The sequence below is a fragment of the Camelus bactrianus genome, chromosome 2 (genome assembly GCF_048773025.1).
Source record: "Camelus bactrianus isolate YW-2024 breed Bactrian camel chromosome 2, ASM4877302v1, whole genome shotgun sequence".
Classification (NCBI taxonomy): domain Eukaryota; kingdom Metazoa; phylum Chordata; class Mammalia; order Artiodactyla; family Camelidae; genus Camelus; species Camelus bactrianus.
The window spans coordinates 52,253,368-52,270,109 of record NC_133540.1 but is presented as its reverse complement, the minus strand read 5'-3'; the positions used below and the strand labels follow the sequence as shown (position 1 = coordinate 52,270,109).

At 38.1% G+C, this 16,742-nt stretch overlaps 1 protein-coding gene and 2 long non-coding RNA genes across 8 annotated transcripts in view; 1 reads left to right on the top strand and 2 right to left on the bottom strand.

Moving 5' to 3' along the window:
• LOC105067132 (uncharacterized) overlaps positions 1–16,742 on the bottom strand; it is a 280,700-nt gene that overhangs the window by 53,496 nt on the left and 210,462 nt on the right. The window lies entirely within an intron of this gene.
• Positions 1–16,742, top strand: part of SYNPO2 (synaptopodin 2) — a 156,533-nt gene that overhangs the window by 26,677 nt on the left and 113,114 nt on the right. The window lies entirely within an intron of this gene.
• LOC141573455 (uncharacterized) lies at positions 4,923–7,036 on the bottom strand. Its single transcript, XR_012499189.1, has 2 exons — positions 6,786–7,036; positions 4,923–5,158 (listed from the first exon to the last, which is right to left on the bottom strand). It is a non-coding gene; the product is annotated as an uncharacterized LOC141573455 (long non-coding RNA).

Below are 16,742 nucleotides of genomic sequence, written 5' to 3'. Positions count from 1 at the left end.
ATGATGATCTCCAGGTCATCCATGTTATAGCAAAGGACATTTCATTCTTTTTTATGGCTGAGTAGTATTCCATTGTGTGTGTGTGTGTGTGTGTGTGTGTGTGTGTGTGTGTGTGTGTGTGTGTGTACACATATATATATATACTACATCTTCTTTATTCATTCATCTATTAGTAGACATTTAGGTTTCTTCCATGTCTTGGCTATTGTAAATAGTGCTGCTGTCAATATTGGGGTGCATGTGTCTTTTCAAATTAGAGTTTTCTCTGGATATATGCCCAGGAGTGGGATTGCTGGATCATATGGTAAGTCTGTTTTTAGTTTCTTAAGGGAACTTCATACTGTTCTCCATAGTGGCTGCACCAATTTACATCCCCACCAACAGCATAGGTGTTTCTTTTCTCCACACCCTCTCCAGCATTTATCATTTGTGGACTTTCTGATGATGGCGATTCTGACTGGTGTGAGGTGCTACCTCGTTGTAGTTTGATTTGCATTTTTCTGACAATTAGTGATGCCTATGCTTCATGTGCCTGTTTGCCATCTGGATGTCTTCTTTGGAGCTGCTTGTATATTTTGGAGATTAGTCCCTTTTCGGTCTCATCATTTGCAAATATTTTCTCCCATTCTGTAGGTTGTCTTTTCATTTTGTTGGTGGTATCCTTAGCTGTGCAAAAACTTTTAAGTTTAATTAGGTCCCACTTGTTTGTTTTTGCTTTTATTTCCATTACTCTAGGAGCTGAATTAAAAAAAAAATACTGCTGCAATTTATGTCAAAGAGTGTTCTGCCTATGTTTTCCTCCAGGAGAAAACCTGGTTTTATATTAGCTAGATGTATATGCTTATGTGTGTCCCTTACTACAGGTAACTTCCAGGCAGCAACAGTAAAAATATTTCAATCTGTGAGAATGGACTTGTGTTACTAAATAAACATCAATTATTTGTGCTTTACTTTAAAAGAATTTCATTATGCCAGGAGTCATTTTTCTAATTCATCCTAAGACACTGAAAAAAAGTTTAGTGACATGCATATTTTAGAATAATGTAGGGAGAATAAAGCAATTGCAAAATATTTGGAAAAACAGCTAAATGTCAAGCCTCCATATACTACAGTTTTATATTCTCTTTCTTTTCAAAATTTTCTTCTTATTCAGAGAATGAGAAGAGTTAGAGAGAAGTCCAAACTGAAGTAACAGTTTTCCTATCAAATTGTAGAGTTAGGCAGAGAGGAGTTAATTGAATGGTGCCCGCTGCATGGCCTTATTTTTTACAATCTTACCATTCAGATTTCTGTACAGATTCTGTGCAAATACAAATTCCATATTTAATATGTTTCCTAGAAACTGCAAGTTCTCTCTTTTTTTACTTTTAAAAACAAATTTCTTTAACATAGTAGCCAAAATAGAGTTCCAAGCTGGGAACAGACTTTTTCACGTTTGCAGAGAAAGAAATGTCCTTTTATTTTACCATTTCACACATGCCCAGTTGCATATGTTTATGTAAAATGTTTATGTATAACAGATTATGACATAGGAGAAATATTAAACGAACCTACAAATGTATTTGGCCTGATGGCTCATCCAACAGACCTGTATTTTATGGTATTCTCTTTTTTGGTTGTTGAGAATATGCTCAAATAGAAATGGACAGAGGTTTATCTCTAGAAACAGGTTTGATTTCCTTAAAAGGCAGTTGTTTCTTTTTCCCTTTGCTTCTCTGGAGAATTGGCTACAAACTGGGAATAGTTATCCTATGACTCATTTACAGAGCTGCACTACAGCATATAGAGTTCAGATAAAATTATAATGAAACAGACCCTAATTAGATTGTGTGGAACAAGAGATTTTTAAATGGAAATTTTCTGGATTGCATCTTCCTAAATCTACCTTGTAGATGAAATACGCTGTTTCCTATTTTTAAAAAAAAGACTTAATCCAAACATTGGGGTAAGATTTTCACTTGCCTTTTTAACTCAATATATCTAGTTTTTGTATTTGCCAAAAGACATGACATGTATTGTTGTGTTAGGTGATTACTGGGTAAATTAGAAATGATTTAATCTTGTTCAAGTGTCTCAAAGGTAATGCAATGACTATTTTAGATTCCAAAGTCCATCAAATTGCATATAAAAATATAATTGTATCAACCAAACTGCAGAGCTTAAAATTAAGACTATTATAAAATTAAATATACATTTTAAGATTTCTGTAGCAGTATCAAACAGAAATGCCCTTTGCCAGTTTTAGCACATTGTTCCCTGTGTGTATGTACTCTTTGAAAATGCAGACACTGCTTTACTCACATGCACAAAGTGAGATCCTTAAAAAATACTTGTTGAATATTTATTCAAAAAGACTTTCTTATTGAATACTTTCATTAAGTGAGGGAGAGCGAATGTAAGGCACAAATGTGACAGAAAGTGCTAATAGATCATGACACTTATACTTCAGAGCCTGGACTGGGCTTCCTTATCTATCAAGCTTCTGCCCTGCCAGCTATTTGAAATTAATTGGAGTTGGACTTTGACCCACATCTCTTTGCAGTCACTGTACTTTGTCATTGTTTCCCCTCATATTTTGGCTACTTTTACATAACGAAGTAATTAAATTGAAAAGAGAAAAATGTATTCATCTGAGCATCAGCTTTAAAAACTGTTTTGGTGTCAATAAACAGCAATTAAGGGCTCACCAGGAATCAAACTAGGCTCTTTGCAGGCTCCATGCAAAGATGAATATCATAAAGTTCTCCTCTTAAAAAAGCTTGCATTATAGAGGGAGTCAAATATGTGATGCAATTTGTGTGTTATTGTTAGAAGATGGTGTAGGGGACAGTGGAGGCACAAAGGGAGACACAAAAGGATGATCAGAATGTTTTCTAGAAGATGAAATACATAAATTGAAGCTTGAAATATAAGAAGGTTTCTCTCAGGATGGAGCAGGGGTGGTCACATGAAGTGGTCTAGGAACAGCCTTGAGGCATAAACCAGCATGGCCAGTCAAGATCCTCTGAGTGCAGGAGTTTGCTACAGAGCAGTGGTGTGTAATTGTGTGGGGCAGGCTGAGGGTGGGGAGCAGCAGACAAAACATATATTTGGGGAGTTAGGCAGGAGCTACATCATGAAAAGACTCGTGGCCTCTAAGAAGTTAGAATTTTTAAAAAGCAATGGGAATCCATTAAAAGCATTTTACATGTTTAAGGAATAATACGCTCAACCCATGGAGATAGGATTGGTTGGGTGAGAGAACCAAAGGCTGGGAGAGCAGTTATGATTATTGTCCTAGTAGAGGGGACAGAGGATGAGGGGTAGAAAAAAGAGATGAAGACCGTTGATCAAGATAGTTAGATTCTGTAGGAATGGGTGGTTGAAGGGATTTGGGAGGTAGCGAAGGAGAAAGAGGAATCTGAGCTGACTTGGGTGGGTAAGTGAGCACATTTTAGTGTCATTCTTGGAGACAGTGACTACAGAGGAAGGAACAGGTGTACAAGAAAGATGAGTATACTTTTATGCATTTGAAGTGGGAGGTTCCTGGAGGCCATCCACAGTGTCTTGTCAGCAAGTGTGCATAAGGATCCTGAAGTCAGGGAAAGGGATGGATTTGGAATTCATCTGTGTGCAGCTGGTGGTTGAAGTCATTGGAGTGGGTGAAATCACCCACGTCATGAAAAATAACTTTTATCTAAGTGATCCAGCCTCACACAGATTAGAGTCGATACAACAGTTCTTGGCACCTACAGTGGGCACACTACCAGGTACTTGTTCTGTCCTGGACCACGCATGGGCTCTCAGAATAAAATAACTCACTGCGGAACACAGGAAAGGCAATCGTTCCCTAGGCGTTCTCTCTCTAAACTGTAAAGTAATTTAACCATCAAGAAAACTCTTTGTAGTTTTAGTGTGATATAATAAGAAATATGTGTTTCATACTCCAGCTTTATTAAAATTGCATACTGGAACAATTTTGCTGAGGGTGAAATAAATCTTAAGTCAAAAGAATATTTTCAAAATACACATATGAAACCACTTCTTTTTTGGACACCAATCTAATCATGGAATAACCAGGCAGTAGGTGGGCACACTGGCCAGTTCAGTAATAATCTCATCTGCCCAAGGAAGATTGTTAATAAAATCCACCTACATTCTTTACCTAGCCTTTAAATGTTGGTATTCTGTAAGGGTTCATGGTCAGCTCACTGCCTTCTCACTCAATACACTACCCCTCAGAGATAATTGTGTTCTCAGAGGTTCTACTGCCCTTATATGATAATGCTGTCTACATCTCTGTCTCTAGCCCAGATCTTACCTTCAGATCTATCCTCTACACAGCTGCCAGCTGTTGTGATGTTGTATAAAACCCCTACTGGCCCGTGCTACTTTCCTGATTAAAACTCTTTAGTGTTCCCTCATCCCTTTCAGAATAAAGCCAATGCTCTTTAATTTTGGGAAAAGGGATCCTTTATCAGTGATGCTCTAATTCCCCAGCCTTATCTTAAAAAAAAAATTTATTTGAGCTTTAAACTCCAGTAACACCAATTCTTTATAGTTACTCTTTACATATATGCATATATATGTTTATACTTATATATATGCTTTTTTTGATCATCTGTCTTCACTCTTGCTTCTCCCTCAATATACAATTCTTTCCCTCCTCCACCTGGCAAACTTCTGTCACCTCCTCAGAGGTGAGGTGTCTTGGCCCTGAGTGAATTACCTCAGTATTTTCACAATACTCAGTGCACACCATTGCCACTTAACACATTGTTTCAAAATTACCTGTTTATATGGCTGTTTCCTTCACTGTCCTGGGAGCACCCTGAGGGTAGGGACTGTATCCTGTTTATCTTTGCATCCTTAGTGTGAGGCATATGCTCATAGAGTGGTTAAATAAATGAGGAAGGAGTGAAGGTCAAAGGAAAAGTCACATGGAAAACACTTTGTATGTAAGTTTAATTTTTTAGCCACTTAGTAATTCCAGTTAACCATGTGCAGATTTGTTACTGTCAGATTCTTTTTGTTACCAGCCCTAATCAGATACCATCTGAAGTGGACATACCTCTGCACCATGAACAGGGCTGTTTCGTTTCCTCAAGAAATCCTTCAGTTTTGGAGAAACAAAAAAGATTGGTTTTCTGCTTCAAGACCTGTTGGCAGATGATCCCTTCTGCAAGTGAAAACATGCTGTGTTGGTGGTGCTCCTCACTTAATCCTTCTAAAGAATTCCCTGAGGAAACTCCAACGGTTTACTTTCTAGCCTGACAGGCTGGTCAAATAGGCTTTGCTCTTAACCCTTTTCTGCCTATATATTCATAGGACCTATGTATTTTCTACCTACATATTCTATTAGGACCTGCATGTTTATACAAAGAGACATGCCATTCCTTTTTTTAAAAAAATAAAACCAAAGAGGGTTAACAGCCTTTTCCAGTATATTTCCAGTAAAATTCCACTCCTGGCATTTTCTGATTTCTGTTAGTTGTGACCATAAGGCTGCTATTGTAATAGGATAGAGAGACAGATTGTTGGCCTTCATTTTAAACTCCAAGGAAAAGTGTCCTGTAAGAGTCACTTTTGTTTAGGGATCTCAGAAAGCTAAGAAGCTCAGGCTGTCAAGAAGAAACAAGATCTTTTTACTGGAAGTATCATCTACATAGTCCAGTTTAGCCATACTTGGACTAGCTGGCCTTATCTATGCATGTATCTTTAATTATACAAATATGCTAAAAGCACAGAGTAAATCTTTTAAATAAAACAATCTCATGGATACATAATAAAGGAACTGCAGTATCTCAGTTCCTTGCATATATTTTGGGGGAAAAAAGTCTTCTCTGCCATACACACAGCATGGTGGCAACTTCATTAAATTGGTGTTTTAGCCGAATTTCACACATAATATGTAGTCTAAGAGCCCAAATATGACCTTGAAGGTTGCTTCCCAGCTCTAAATATAAACAAGATTAATTGATCTGTGTCGTCCCTCCCAGAACACAGCTGCTGACTGTTGAGTGCAGCTGAGGATATGCCCGCAGACTGCAAACCCACTGGCCAGGATACTGGCTTTTAACATTCCCCATAGCCCTTGTGCTCCCCTACAAGGGAGCTCCTTTCCTTAGCTTCTTGAACCTCTTCTTATGAAAAATTCCTTGCATGAGGAAAGGACAGCTATCTCAACAGGCTACACTCAAACACACACACACAAAACAAAAACCACCTGAGTTCATGTGGCAACAAGTTTTTCAAGAAAGTCTTAAGGGATTGTTACTCTAAGTTTCAATTAATGCTGATGTCAGTGGGGATAATTTGCCCTTTTATGTAATTTTTGTGTCAGCACACATGTAGTTGACAGGAGCTGCCTAGATACATCAGATTTTACACATCTTTCAGTAGATCAAAACTTTAGATGTGAAAGGCAGTACCTGGGGGCTTTGTGTGGGTGTGTAGCATTCCCCAGTGGATTAAGGGCCAACAGATCAATGCAAAATTACAGACATGTATCAAAAACAACCCCTTCTGTCACAGGTATGCCCTTACTTCAGGACTGGACAGGTCTGCAGGAAATCTGTGCCTGCCCCCCCCCCCCCCCCCTTTTTTTTCAGAGCATGGGGATCTTGAATTAGCAGAAGAGGATCTTGTGGCATGATTGTGATGAGGAATATAGAAAGTTTTAAATTGGCATTGCCTTTTAGGGGTTATCATTTGGGGAGGAACAAAGCCATGAGCATTCTGAGTTAATTCATTAGTGATAATAACATGGCTCTTAAGAGGGTAGAAATATTTCCCCAAACATGTACCTTATGCATCGGCAACATAGAAGCCAATAGGGGATTCACAGCAAAAACGGCCAGGACCCTGCTCAGTGTTGGATGGGTTGTGCCTGCTGGCATTTCCTCTCCTGTCCCTGTGCATTCATGCCCACCTTCTTAGGCACTTCACATGGCCATCTGCACTGGTCCTGAGATGTATGACACACCATCTCTGTGTAGATGTGGTGAAGGGCTGAAGAATCTCTAGAAACATAGAGGCATTTTCTTTCAGATTCTGTCTTCTCTGCCAAGTAAATAAAGCTCAGTCCTTAGAATGTGACAGTCTGTCCTGCTGGCATCCCCACTGCTTTAAAAGGAGTTTTTCCTCTAGACCACTTTCCATACAATGAAGCAGCTTCTCTCCAATCCTGTTTCTGTCAATCTCTCAGTTGCAAAAGTCCAAATATTGTGCATTGAAACTGAGTAGACAACATATTACTAGGATTTGGAAAACTGTTCTGCAAATCGCCATCCTAAGCGCATAAAACTAATGTACAGCCTTTGTAGCTGTAGCAATCCAATAACTGAGTTGTTCTTGGAGTGAGAGTGATTCTTCTTCTCCTTGCATGGGATATGCTCCCAGCTGCACTGATAATTTCATTGCATGGTGAGATGTAACACTTTGCTGGAATATCTGTTTACAGTCTAATTTTGTGGAGGGCCCCAAAGTTTCAAAAATGTGGTTATTTCAGTGCCATGGTAACTAAATAAATGTGTGTTAGGGAGGCATCAGGATGGAAAATATTGCTGACAGAAGACAACCCATGGAAATAACAATTTCATTACCTGGACTCACTAGCATATGAAGCATCAGACAGGATTTGCTACCTAGACTCACCAGGTAGTAATATGCCAACCTCGAACCACATGGCTGTTGGCCTTAAAAGCCCAACCTACTTGGAAATAATGCATTGATTTTTTTTTTTCCAGCCCTAAAAGCCCACTCCAGTAACTGCATTTTTTTTGCTAGTCATAGTTCATTGTCATCACCTAAGTATCAGGCACTCCACCTTTAATATAGGCCCCAGGTATCAGAGTTTATAATCTGTGTCATTCTTTCTTACTCTTTAAGGCTGTTGTGTGAGGACAAAAGCCTAAATATCTTGGGCTCCATAGCCTTCCCAGAGCAACATTTATTACCTTTAGGCTCATTAGAGTCTAACCCTAATAGGGATCCTGAATGTAGCTGTATTTAATTATTATTAAAATCACTGGGTCAGTTTAATTCTATCTCCAGTATATTCAGAGGAAAAGGAAGGGTGAACTACTTTAAGGATAAGTAAGAGTTCTCCATAAACAGGGGTGTTATGTGTCATTGTACCTCTGCCCAGCTGGGTCTGGGTAACAATTATGGACAACCTGATACGGAGTTGGTGCCTTGAAATCTCAGTGTGACAATTTCCCAACTTGCTGTTGCAGAATTCCAAGATGTCTTTTAAATGTCTAAGAAGTGCCAAGGTTTTTAAAAATTGAGATGTAGTTGATGAACAATATTATATAAGTTTTGGGTGTACAACCCAGAGAATCACAATTTTCAAAGGTTATATTCCATTTACAGTTATAAAATATTGATTCTATCTTGTGTTGAACTATACATCCTTGTAGTTTATGTATTTTATACATAGTAGTTTGTACCTCTTAATCCCCTACTCCTGTCTTGCTAGGTCCCAGGAAAACAAAGATCAATTAGATACAGACTCTGCATCCAAAATGTACAGTCCAATAGGGGAGAGGGTCGTAGGTTTTCACGAGGCAGATGAGGAGAAGTGCAGTTGGAGCAGATGGAGCAATATCTGAAGTGGCAAGGAGGCATGGCATGGTGTGCATCTGAGGAACTACAAGCACCTCTGGGAATGGAGAACAGAGCTGGAAGTGAACTGAGAGGTAGGCAGATTAGGAAGGCCTCTGTAAACCCTGATACAGAACTTGGGTTTCGTCCTGTCAGTGTGTGATAGAGAGCTTTCAAAGCATTAGCAAGAGTGCAATTTATTCACCTAAACCTTGAGCCCTTCAGGAGAGGAAAAAAATCTGTTGCTGTTTTTAGACATATTTGGAGCGGCTGAGAAGCTGTTGCGACCATTGGATATGTTGAGGATGTGAATCACCTGCAGTGGGCTGAGAATAGGATGTGGTTAAAAATTGCTTGGGTGATGCAGTGGAAAGGTTTGGATGATCAGCTGGGGAGGGGCAGGGGAAAGAATAATAAGGGTGACTAAAGGTCTGTTTCTTCTGCCTTGATTAAACGGTGCTGGCGCCTACTCAAAAGGGAATACAGGGGGAGGGGTATAGCTCAGTGGTAGAGTGCATGCTTAGCATGCACGAGGTCATGGGTTTGATCCTCTGTTAAATAAAATAATAATAAATAAATAAGCCTAATTACCCCTCAAAAGGGAATACAGGACACCCTGGAGCTTTGCACTGCAAACCTGTACAATGACATGCAGCAGCCCTGCGACTTAGGCTGCAGTTTGGTCTCTGAACTTTCTAGCAGGCAAACTACAGAGAAAAATAGTTACAAGAGCCACATTAGTCAAAGGTGAAATAAAACAAAAACTGTAAAAATGCTGTAAGTTATAAAAGGTAATACATATAAATTGTTACTATTATAGTCAAATACACTTTTCACTAGAGGAGCCAGAGTGCTGTCTTTCGGCTCTCCTAAGTCTGCCAGCGGTGCACGGGCAGTCTGCGTCCCCACAGCTTCTGTCCGTGACACGTGAAGATGTGCTCCCCGTACTGGGTCCGCATCAGCAAGTGGACGCTGAAGCAGCACAGACTCACCCTCTGTCAGCCCTGCCCTGACGGAGACTGACACCTCTTTCTTAGAAGCGTACTTAGGGGGACACCATTGGCCCTCCATCTGTTTCACTCTCTGGAGTCTTCTCCTTCTTTACCCTTCGGCAAAAACCGAAACCTCCTCTTAATCCTGTCTCACTCGTTTGTCCAACATGCACAGCCTTGCTTGGACCCTAGCAGGTGCTGGGCAGAAGAGCAAGGTGGAATTTCTGCCACAGATATTTTCTGCATTAAAAAAAATCTGAAATTTGACATTATTCAGGTATTTATTCTTATTTTCCTAACTCATAGTGGCTGCTGGATTCTCTTTAATTTATACTATTGACAAGTCATAAAATGTTGGAATCAGAAAGGACCCCAAAGGTTACCTTGACCAATCCTTTCCTTTTACAGATGAGGAAATTGAGGCACCGAAAAGTTAAGTGAATTGATCAAAGCTATACAACCAGGTAGTGTCTGAGCAGAATCTAGACTAAAGGGCCCTGACTCTCAGACATGTTTTTCTCCCTTACCACACGGCTTCCCAGAGCTTTCTTGAAATTGCACCAGAGAGAAGAAAGAGAGAGAGAAGGAGGGAGGGAAAGAGAGAGTCGTTTAAGTTTAAAAGCATTAGCCATCTCTGCTGGAAAAGCAGAATTGTCAAAAAACTATCTTTTAAATTGTATGCATTCTAGTAGTATAGCTGCAAGATAGAACTGTATTATGCCCCCGTGAATGCAGAAACTTGTGTCTGCTTTGTGACAGGTACTGGTGACCACGCTGAAACACGGTTGCTTTTAATAACGTTATTGTAGAGCTTGTTTTTGCCTAAAAGTGACTGAGGAGTTACGATCATAACTACCTTTAGAAAATGGTGGGTGTTTAATGCTCCGTAGATGGCTGACAGTTTGCAAAGGCTGTTGCTGCTCCTGACACCTAGAGTTGCTATTCGTTTTACCTACATATTCTATAGATGTAATCTGAAATTTTGAAAAATTGAGCTGTGCTATCAACCTTGGGTAAAAAAGCATCCTACTTATATGTGCTGTACTGGTATTATATAGAAATTGGTCAGGAAACTATAGTGATCTAGAAATATTAAATGCCTCCCCCATTTTTACTTTTATAATGCTCTGTGTTAAATATGTACATAGGTTGATTACAGAAAAGAATTAAGTATTCTCTTGTTGAAAAAAAGCATTTGTGTTTGGACCTCATCTGGGAGGAGGAGGGCATGTGCAGGGTGCTCAGGATCTGCAGAAGCCAGGCTTCCCGGCTCCCATGACAGGAGGTTTGCTAGGCAACCAGAGTGCGCTTTCAAACAAGCCTAGATATTCCTGCCTGGCCTGCCGCCATCCCGCAAGAAGGCAAGTAGGCGCAGTAAATTAGGACTGGACTGTAATCGCTGACATGTTACCCTTTAAGAAGTTTTGATATTTTATGGCAAGAGGTTTGTTTGTGCAGAACTAATCAGTCCATGTAGGGGTTTATTAGCTAATTGGTCAGGATCACAACTTATAAAAAGCATTTGGAAAACAGTCATCTGTGATTACAGCATAGGGAAAAAGCCTTGTGATGAAGTCAGAAGTGTTGATCGTTGAGAAAGCTTGCCAGCCTGCATATAAATTTGTGTGGGAAGGAATACATTTAAGATATGTCCTTCTATAGTAAACTAAAAAAAGTTTCTCAAGCAAGAAAAAACCAGATGGCATAGGTCTTATTAGGTTGTAACTGATACTTTGAGACTTGAAAATCCAGACTAGTTCCAACAACATCCAAATGTGTGCAGTGACATTTCTTTAGAAAGATTAGACATTACTCAAAAAGTTTTAGGTCATCCCCACACAGATGCAAAAGGATGTTCTTTCTTTAACCTTCTTTTATTTGTCCATTTATTTTATAATTGTCTGGTGAAGAAGATTAGCTATTTATTAGAGTGAACCAGTAGTCAGTCTATGAAACCTAGTCACTCTGGGATACTGTGAGGTAAAGTTTGACTACGTTGTATTTTTACATTTATATACTTATGTATAAATATATACATAGTAAAGTGTTGAAAACCCTGCATAATGAACTATTTCTTATTCACGAAGGAAGCTGCATTCCACAGCAATATGCTCTTGTCCTGCATTGTACTTGCCTGATTATAGCACTTTTAATGTTGTAATAAACACACTTGTTTAATTAACAGTTTTTCATAGAACATTGTAAGCTCTGAGGAAGGAATCGTGTCTAACTGACTGACTGACTGTTTCTTTGCCAGCACTTAGGAGAGATCCTGGTCCCTGGCCATATAAAGAAAAAGTGAAAGGAAGAGATGAAGAGAAAGAGACAGGAAAGAAGGAAGGGATGAAGAATAGAATGAGAAAAGAAAGGGAAAGGGGAGGGTGGCGAGGAAGAGAAAGGAGAGAGGGAGAAAAAGGAGAGAGAAGCAAAAAATAAAGCCGGTTGATTAAGTTCTGGGGATGTAATGTACCATGTGGTGACTAGAGCCAACAATACTGTGTCATTTATTTGAAAGTAGCCACAAGAGTAGATCTTCGAAGTTCTCATCACAAGAAAAATAAATTTGTAACTTTGTGAGGCAATGAATATTAACTAAACTTATTGTAGTGATTGTTTCCCAGTACATACATGTATCAAATCATCATGCTATACACCTAAAACCAATACAATGTTATATGTCAATTATATCTCAACAAAACTGGAAGAAAAAAGAATAGATGCATATAGGGAAAAAAAGCTAGTTCAATGCTGTTTTTTATTTGCCATAAAAATATGAATTGGCCAATTCTTTGGGCTTTTTTAAAACTTAGATTAATGTTTTCAGATTTGCTGAGTCATTTATGTCTCTAAATTTGTATCAACATAAAGAATTTAGAATGTCCTTTTAGAAAATCAAATAGCCTCTCAAAGCTTTAAAATCAAGGGATTTCTAATCTTTTTTTGGATAATAATGTAGGAGAAAATATACTTGATTTATATTTTCCCCATAGTGAAGAGCTGGCTTTTAATTTTTAATAGAAAAATTTATACCACATTTCTTCTTCAATTGAATCTTACCCCTCATTTTAGCCAAAAGATTTCTTCAAATCCTCATTTTGTGTATGTACAGAGTCCTTCAATTATCTCCCAAGAGTCTACAAAATTGAAATAATTTTTCATTAAGTTAACTATGATGGAAAGTACATGTACACTTTTAAAATAAAAATATATAGTGATTATCATAACCCATAGATTGATCTGGCTTAAGTCAGATTACATTAGAAACCTCAGTCAACTGATTTATCATGGATGCATGTATTTTGTTTCTGTATTTATTTTCTCCATTCTGCTTATAGAAGAAAAAGGTAAAGGACTAAGAAAATAAACGTATGGTATTAACTTAGTAAACAAAAATTACATCCTCAATACTATATTGTTAGAATGGATATTTATGATGATAATCCTTTAGACTAACATTCATAATAATGACTCTGTAGGATTGTAACTAAGAATTTACAAAGAACCCGTTACATGTGTAACATTGTATTAGGCACTCAAGCAGAGACAATAAAAATGGGACATATATGTGTTAACAATAATTAAACATTTATAAAGCATTTATCATGTACCAGGTATAAGCCTTATCTACACTGACTCATTTCATCCACACCAAAGTCCTATGAGGAAGATAATATGCTTTACCCCCATTTTACATGTCTAGAAATTAATCGACAAAGCAAGTAACTTGGAAAATATCACATAGCTAGAGTTTTAACATAAATTTGATCCTGAGCTTTTCACCAGTCGTTCTAGTCGTCATGTTTTAGTGCTTTCTTCCATCTTCCCCATTGTTTCCTTCCCACCCCACTCAAACTGTGCTGTGCATACTTCTGTTAGAGCATTTATGTCTTATACGGGAATCACTGGCAGCTTTAAAAAAAAAAAAACTTGGCCTGTCTTATTAGAACATAAGCTCCTTGAAGTCATGGGACAGGACTTTTCCATAGTTATAGCACAATGCCTGTCATCTGGTAGGAATTCAGTAAATATTTATGGAATAAACGAGTGGTTGTATCTGGGCTTATTACTGTGTTAGACTATGACTACCTTGAGGATAGGGAAGTATGTGACATATGAATTCTTTATCCCTGGTGGTGATTTAAAAATGAATATTTTCTGAGTTGGATTAAGAGTTAAAATGAGTGCTATATTCAATAAGCATTTCATTATTACAAAGAATGTTAAAATATATCTATTATGTCATGTTAACTAAGGCATGAGAATACTATCAGCCCTTTGCAGATGTTCAAAAGGATATAATAATACCATATAGTTTGTTAGATTATTATAGTAAATCTGAGAAATTAGGAAATCATAAGTAAGGAAATTGACATCAAAAAGTTTGTGACTTGTCCAAATTCACAAAGCTTTCAGTAGCAGTAGGAGAGTAGTGAGAACACGGGTCTTCTGACTACTAGTTTGGGTCCTTGCTATGATATTAAATTATGACTGTGTAGCTGACATTTCAGTTTACGAGAACACTTAACTCCCCAAGTATCTAGGGCCGCTGGGTTATTCTTGTTTTTGGTATTTATTGAACACTACAAAATGGTAGGCTCCTTTGTGAAAAATTTTATTCATCTGTGCCATACTCTGAGAAGCTTGACTCCCCCTAGAAGAAAAAAAAAAGCAATCTTATATTGAAATGAATTGATATCACTTCTTTTCTCTGTAATCCAAATTGCATGAAGAATCCAGCTCTGCTGCATAGATCAAAATTAGCTGGGAATGAGTGAGGCACAGCAAATTATGTGAGCAATTCAGTGGCATCCTAGGTTCTCAGAAACCAGCTTGACACCCAGTCCATTTCTACCCCGCTGTATGCAGTGAATCTCTTTCCATTCCCTTGGCTCATTGAATCAAGAGCTCTTTGATTGGGATTGCCTACAAATGCCTCAGATTTTTATGGAATGCCTACTGTAGGGCCAACCTTACACATAATTTAAAAATCGGAAAATATTTGTTTATTTCCTGGGTGAAAACTCCTTCCTTCATTAGTCATTAATTTGAATTTGACAAATTACATGTTTTTTTTTTCTTCTTCTGAATTGAACACTTCTCACTCTTTAAAATGCCAACATATTTTTAAGCTGTTCTGTTTCTATTACCATTTTGGAAGGTGTGAATCTAGCACGGTGACACATAAGCAGTGTGCCAGCTGCTATAAACTGTTTGATTTCGTGGCTGTCCACAACTTTGTAATCTCTATCCTCAGCAGGTGTCTTTTTTTCTGACCAACATGGTATAGTTTCCAAGCAGAATTCTGATAATATGCTTTCATCGATTTATAAGAGTTTTCACTTCACAGAGCCCATGATGTTCAAAAATAGATGAAAGCGTTTTCGTTGCCCTACCTGTATTCCCAGATAGAGGAAGCGTTGACCCCACAAGGAATAAGGCAGCACTTACTGTGGAATTCAAAAGAAGATTCTCGTTTAGGAAAAGAAGTGCTCTGAAAAGCCTTCTGTTTCTGCCTTCAGAAATACAGCAGAGTTCTGAGCTTGAATCTGACTGGTTATTGTTGATAAAATAAGATATTTTATCTTATGAACGCAAGCATCTTGAAGTAATTCGTCTTCTGCTAGTTATAAAATTTAAACTTTAGCCAACAAATAGCTAGATTTCATGCACCAGCAGTATTCAACTACTTTATCCTGGCGAACTAAGACAACCTTCATGGGAACTGGGCCCAGATCCTATTTAGGGTTAGTGCTTGCCATAAAATGGTATTTTCTGTGTCAACATGAAGTTGAAATGTAAGAACCCCTGTGTAAGAATTTGCTTTCTGCAGTTGAAAACCTGAAATGTTAAGTAACCACTGTTAATGAGAATGAGAGGCGCTTGGTAGTTCATTGGCATCATCATTGGAACAAGTACCCATCTTTCTGGAGTGTCCCTTACAGATTTTTTAAAGACCCTATTGTGTGGTCTCTGCAACATTTCTCACATCTCTGTATTTGGCTGTAGGAGTCTTGTCCATGAGGAGTGATGTATAATATGCTCCATCCTGAAAATCCGCAACTTTATTTTTAAACCAGCACTTGCTAAAATTCATTTTTCTAAAAGGAACACTGAGTAAAAGGGCATAAAAATAATTTTCAAAGGAAGGAGACAAGTGAAAACATTGAAAAAGAAAGTAAGTTTAGGATTTTTTGGCATTCTTTGAATCCAAACTCAAAGGAAAGCTTATCTTCCTTTACCAATATGGTAGCAAAACAATGTTTATTATAGGTTTCTGGAGTTGGAATGTATCAAGCTCAATAAAAGAGGAACAGGTAGAACCTTTAAGCAGGGCAGTGCATCCTGGACTTTTAATTATGATGCCACACATAGGAAATGAAAATATTTCTATTGCATTTGGGGTGAACAGATAAGGCTGCTCCTGGCCAGGGGCTACTGATCTGGGGTCTTGATCTGTCTGGGGCCCTGCCCAACTTCCCTGAGGACTGAAGGAAAAAATCAGTATCTCAACACAATAATGGGCCACAAACCAGGAGCTGGGAGACAGGGTTGATGCTAATAGTTGGCTGTGGTTTTCACTTTTCCTTTTGGATATAGTCACAGATAAGGAAAGAATGGTAAAATTTGAACCCCTTTGAGGATGATCTGCTGATGGGAACTAAAAACCAAATTCTATAGGATCAAAATATGAAAGATTGGAAAACAGCATGCGAAATAGTTTATGGTTCTTATAGTTCTAAGTGTTGAGAAGTTACCAAAACTTTAAGCAAATTGAAAAATTATTTAAGCATTTAATATCACCAAGTCACAAGGCTCTGCAACATGCCCAAATTGATTGTAACTTTTTTTCATTGACAGTAGCCCTGCAAGGAGGAAGAAGGATTAAGTTTATGCAAGTAGGATGAAAAGTTTTCTGTAAAACTGCTTTAGATCTGTTTGAAATCCTTAGTAAATTTTTAGTTGAAGTGTTGGTTAACATGGTTTGTTCTGAGAGAGATACTGATGGTTACAGAAGCCAGATTTTGACATAAATTGAGTTTATATGACTCAGAGATTAGTATTAAAAAATCTCTTGATGGCTAAGTAGACCCCTGGATACAAAGTACAGCTGGTGTCTTTTTCACTTTCTTTCTGAGAATGGATGACTTTACACATACTTGGATG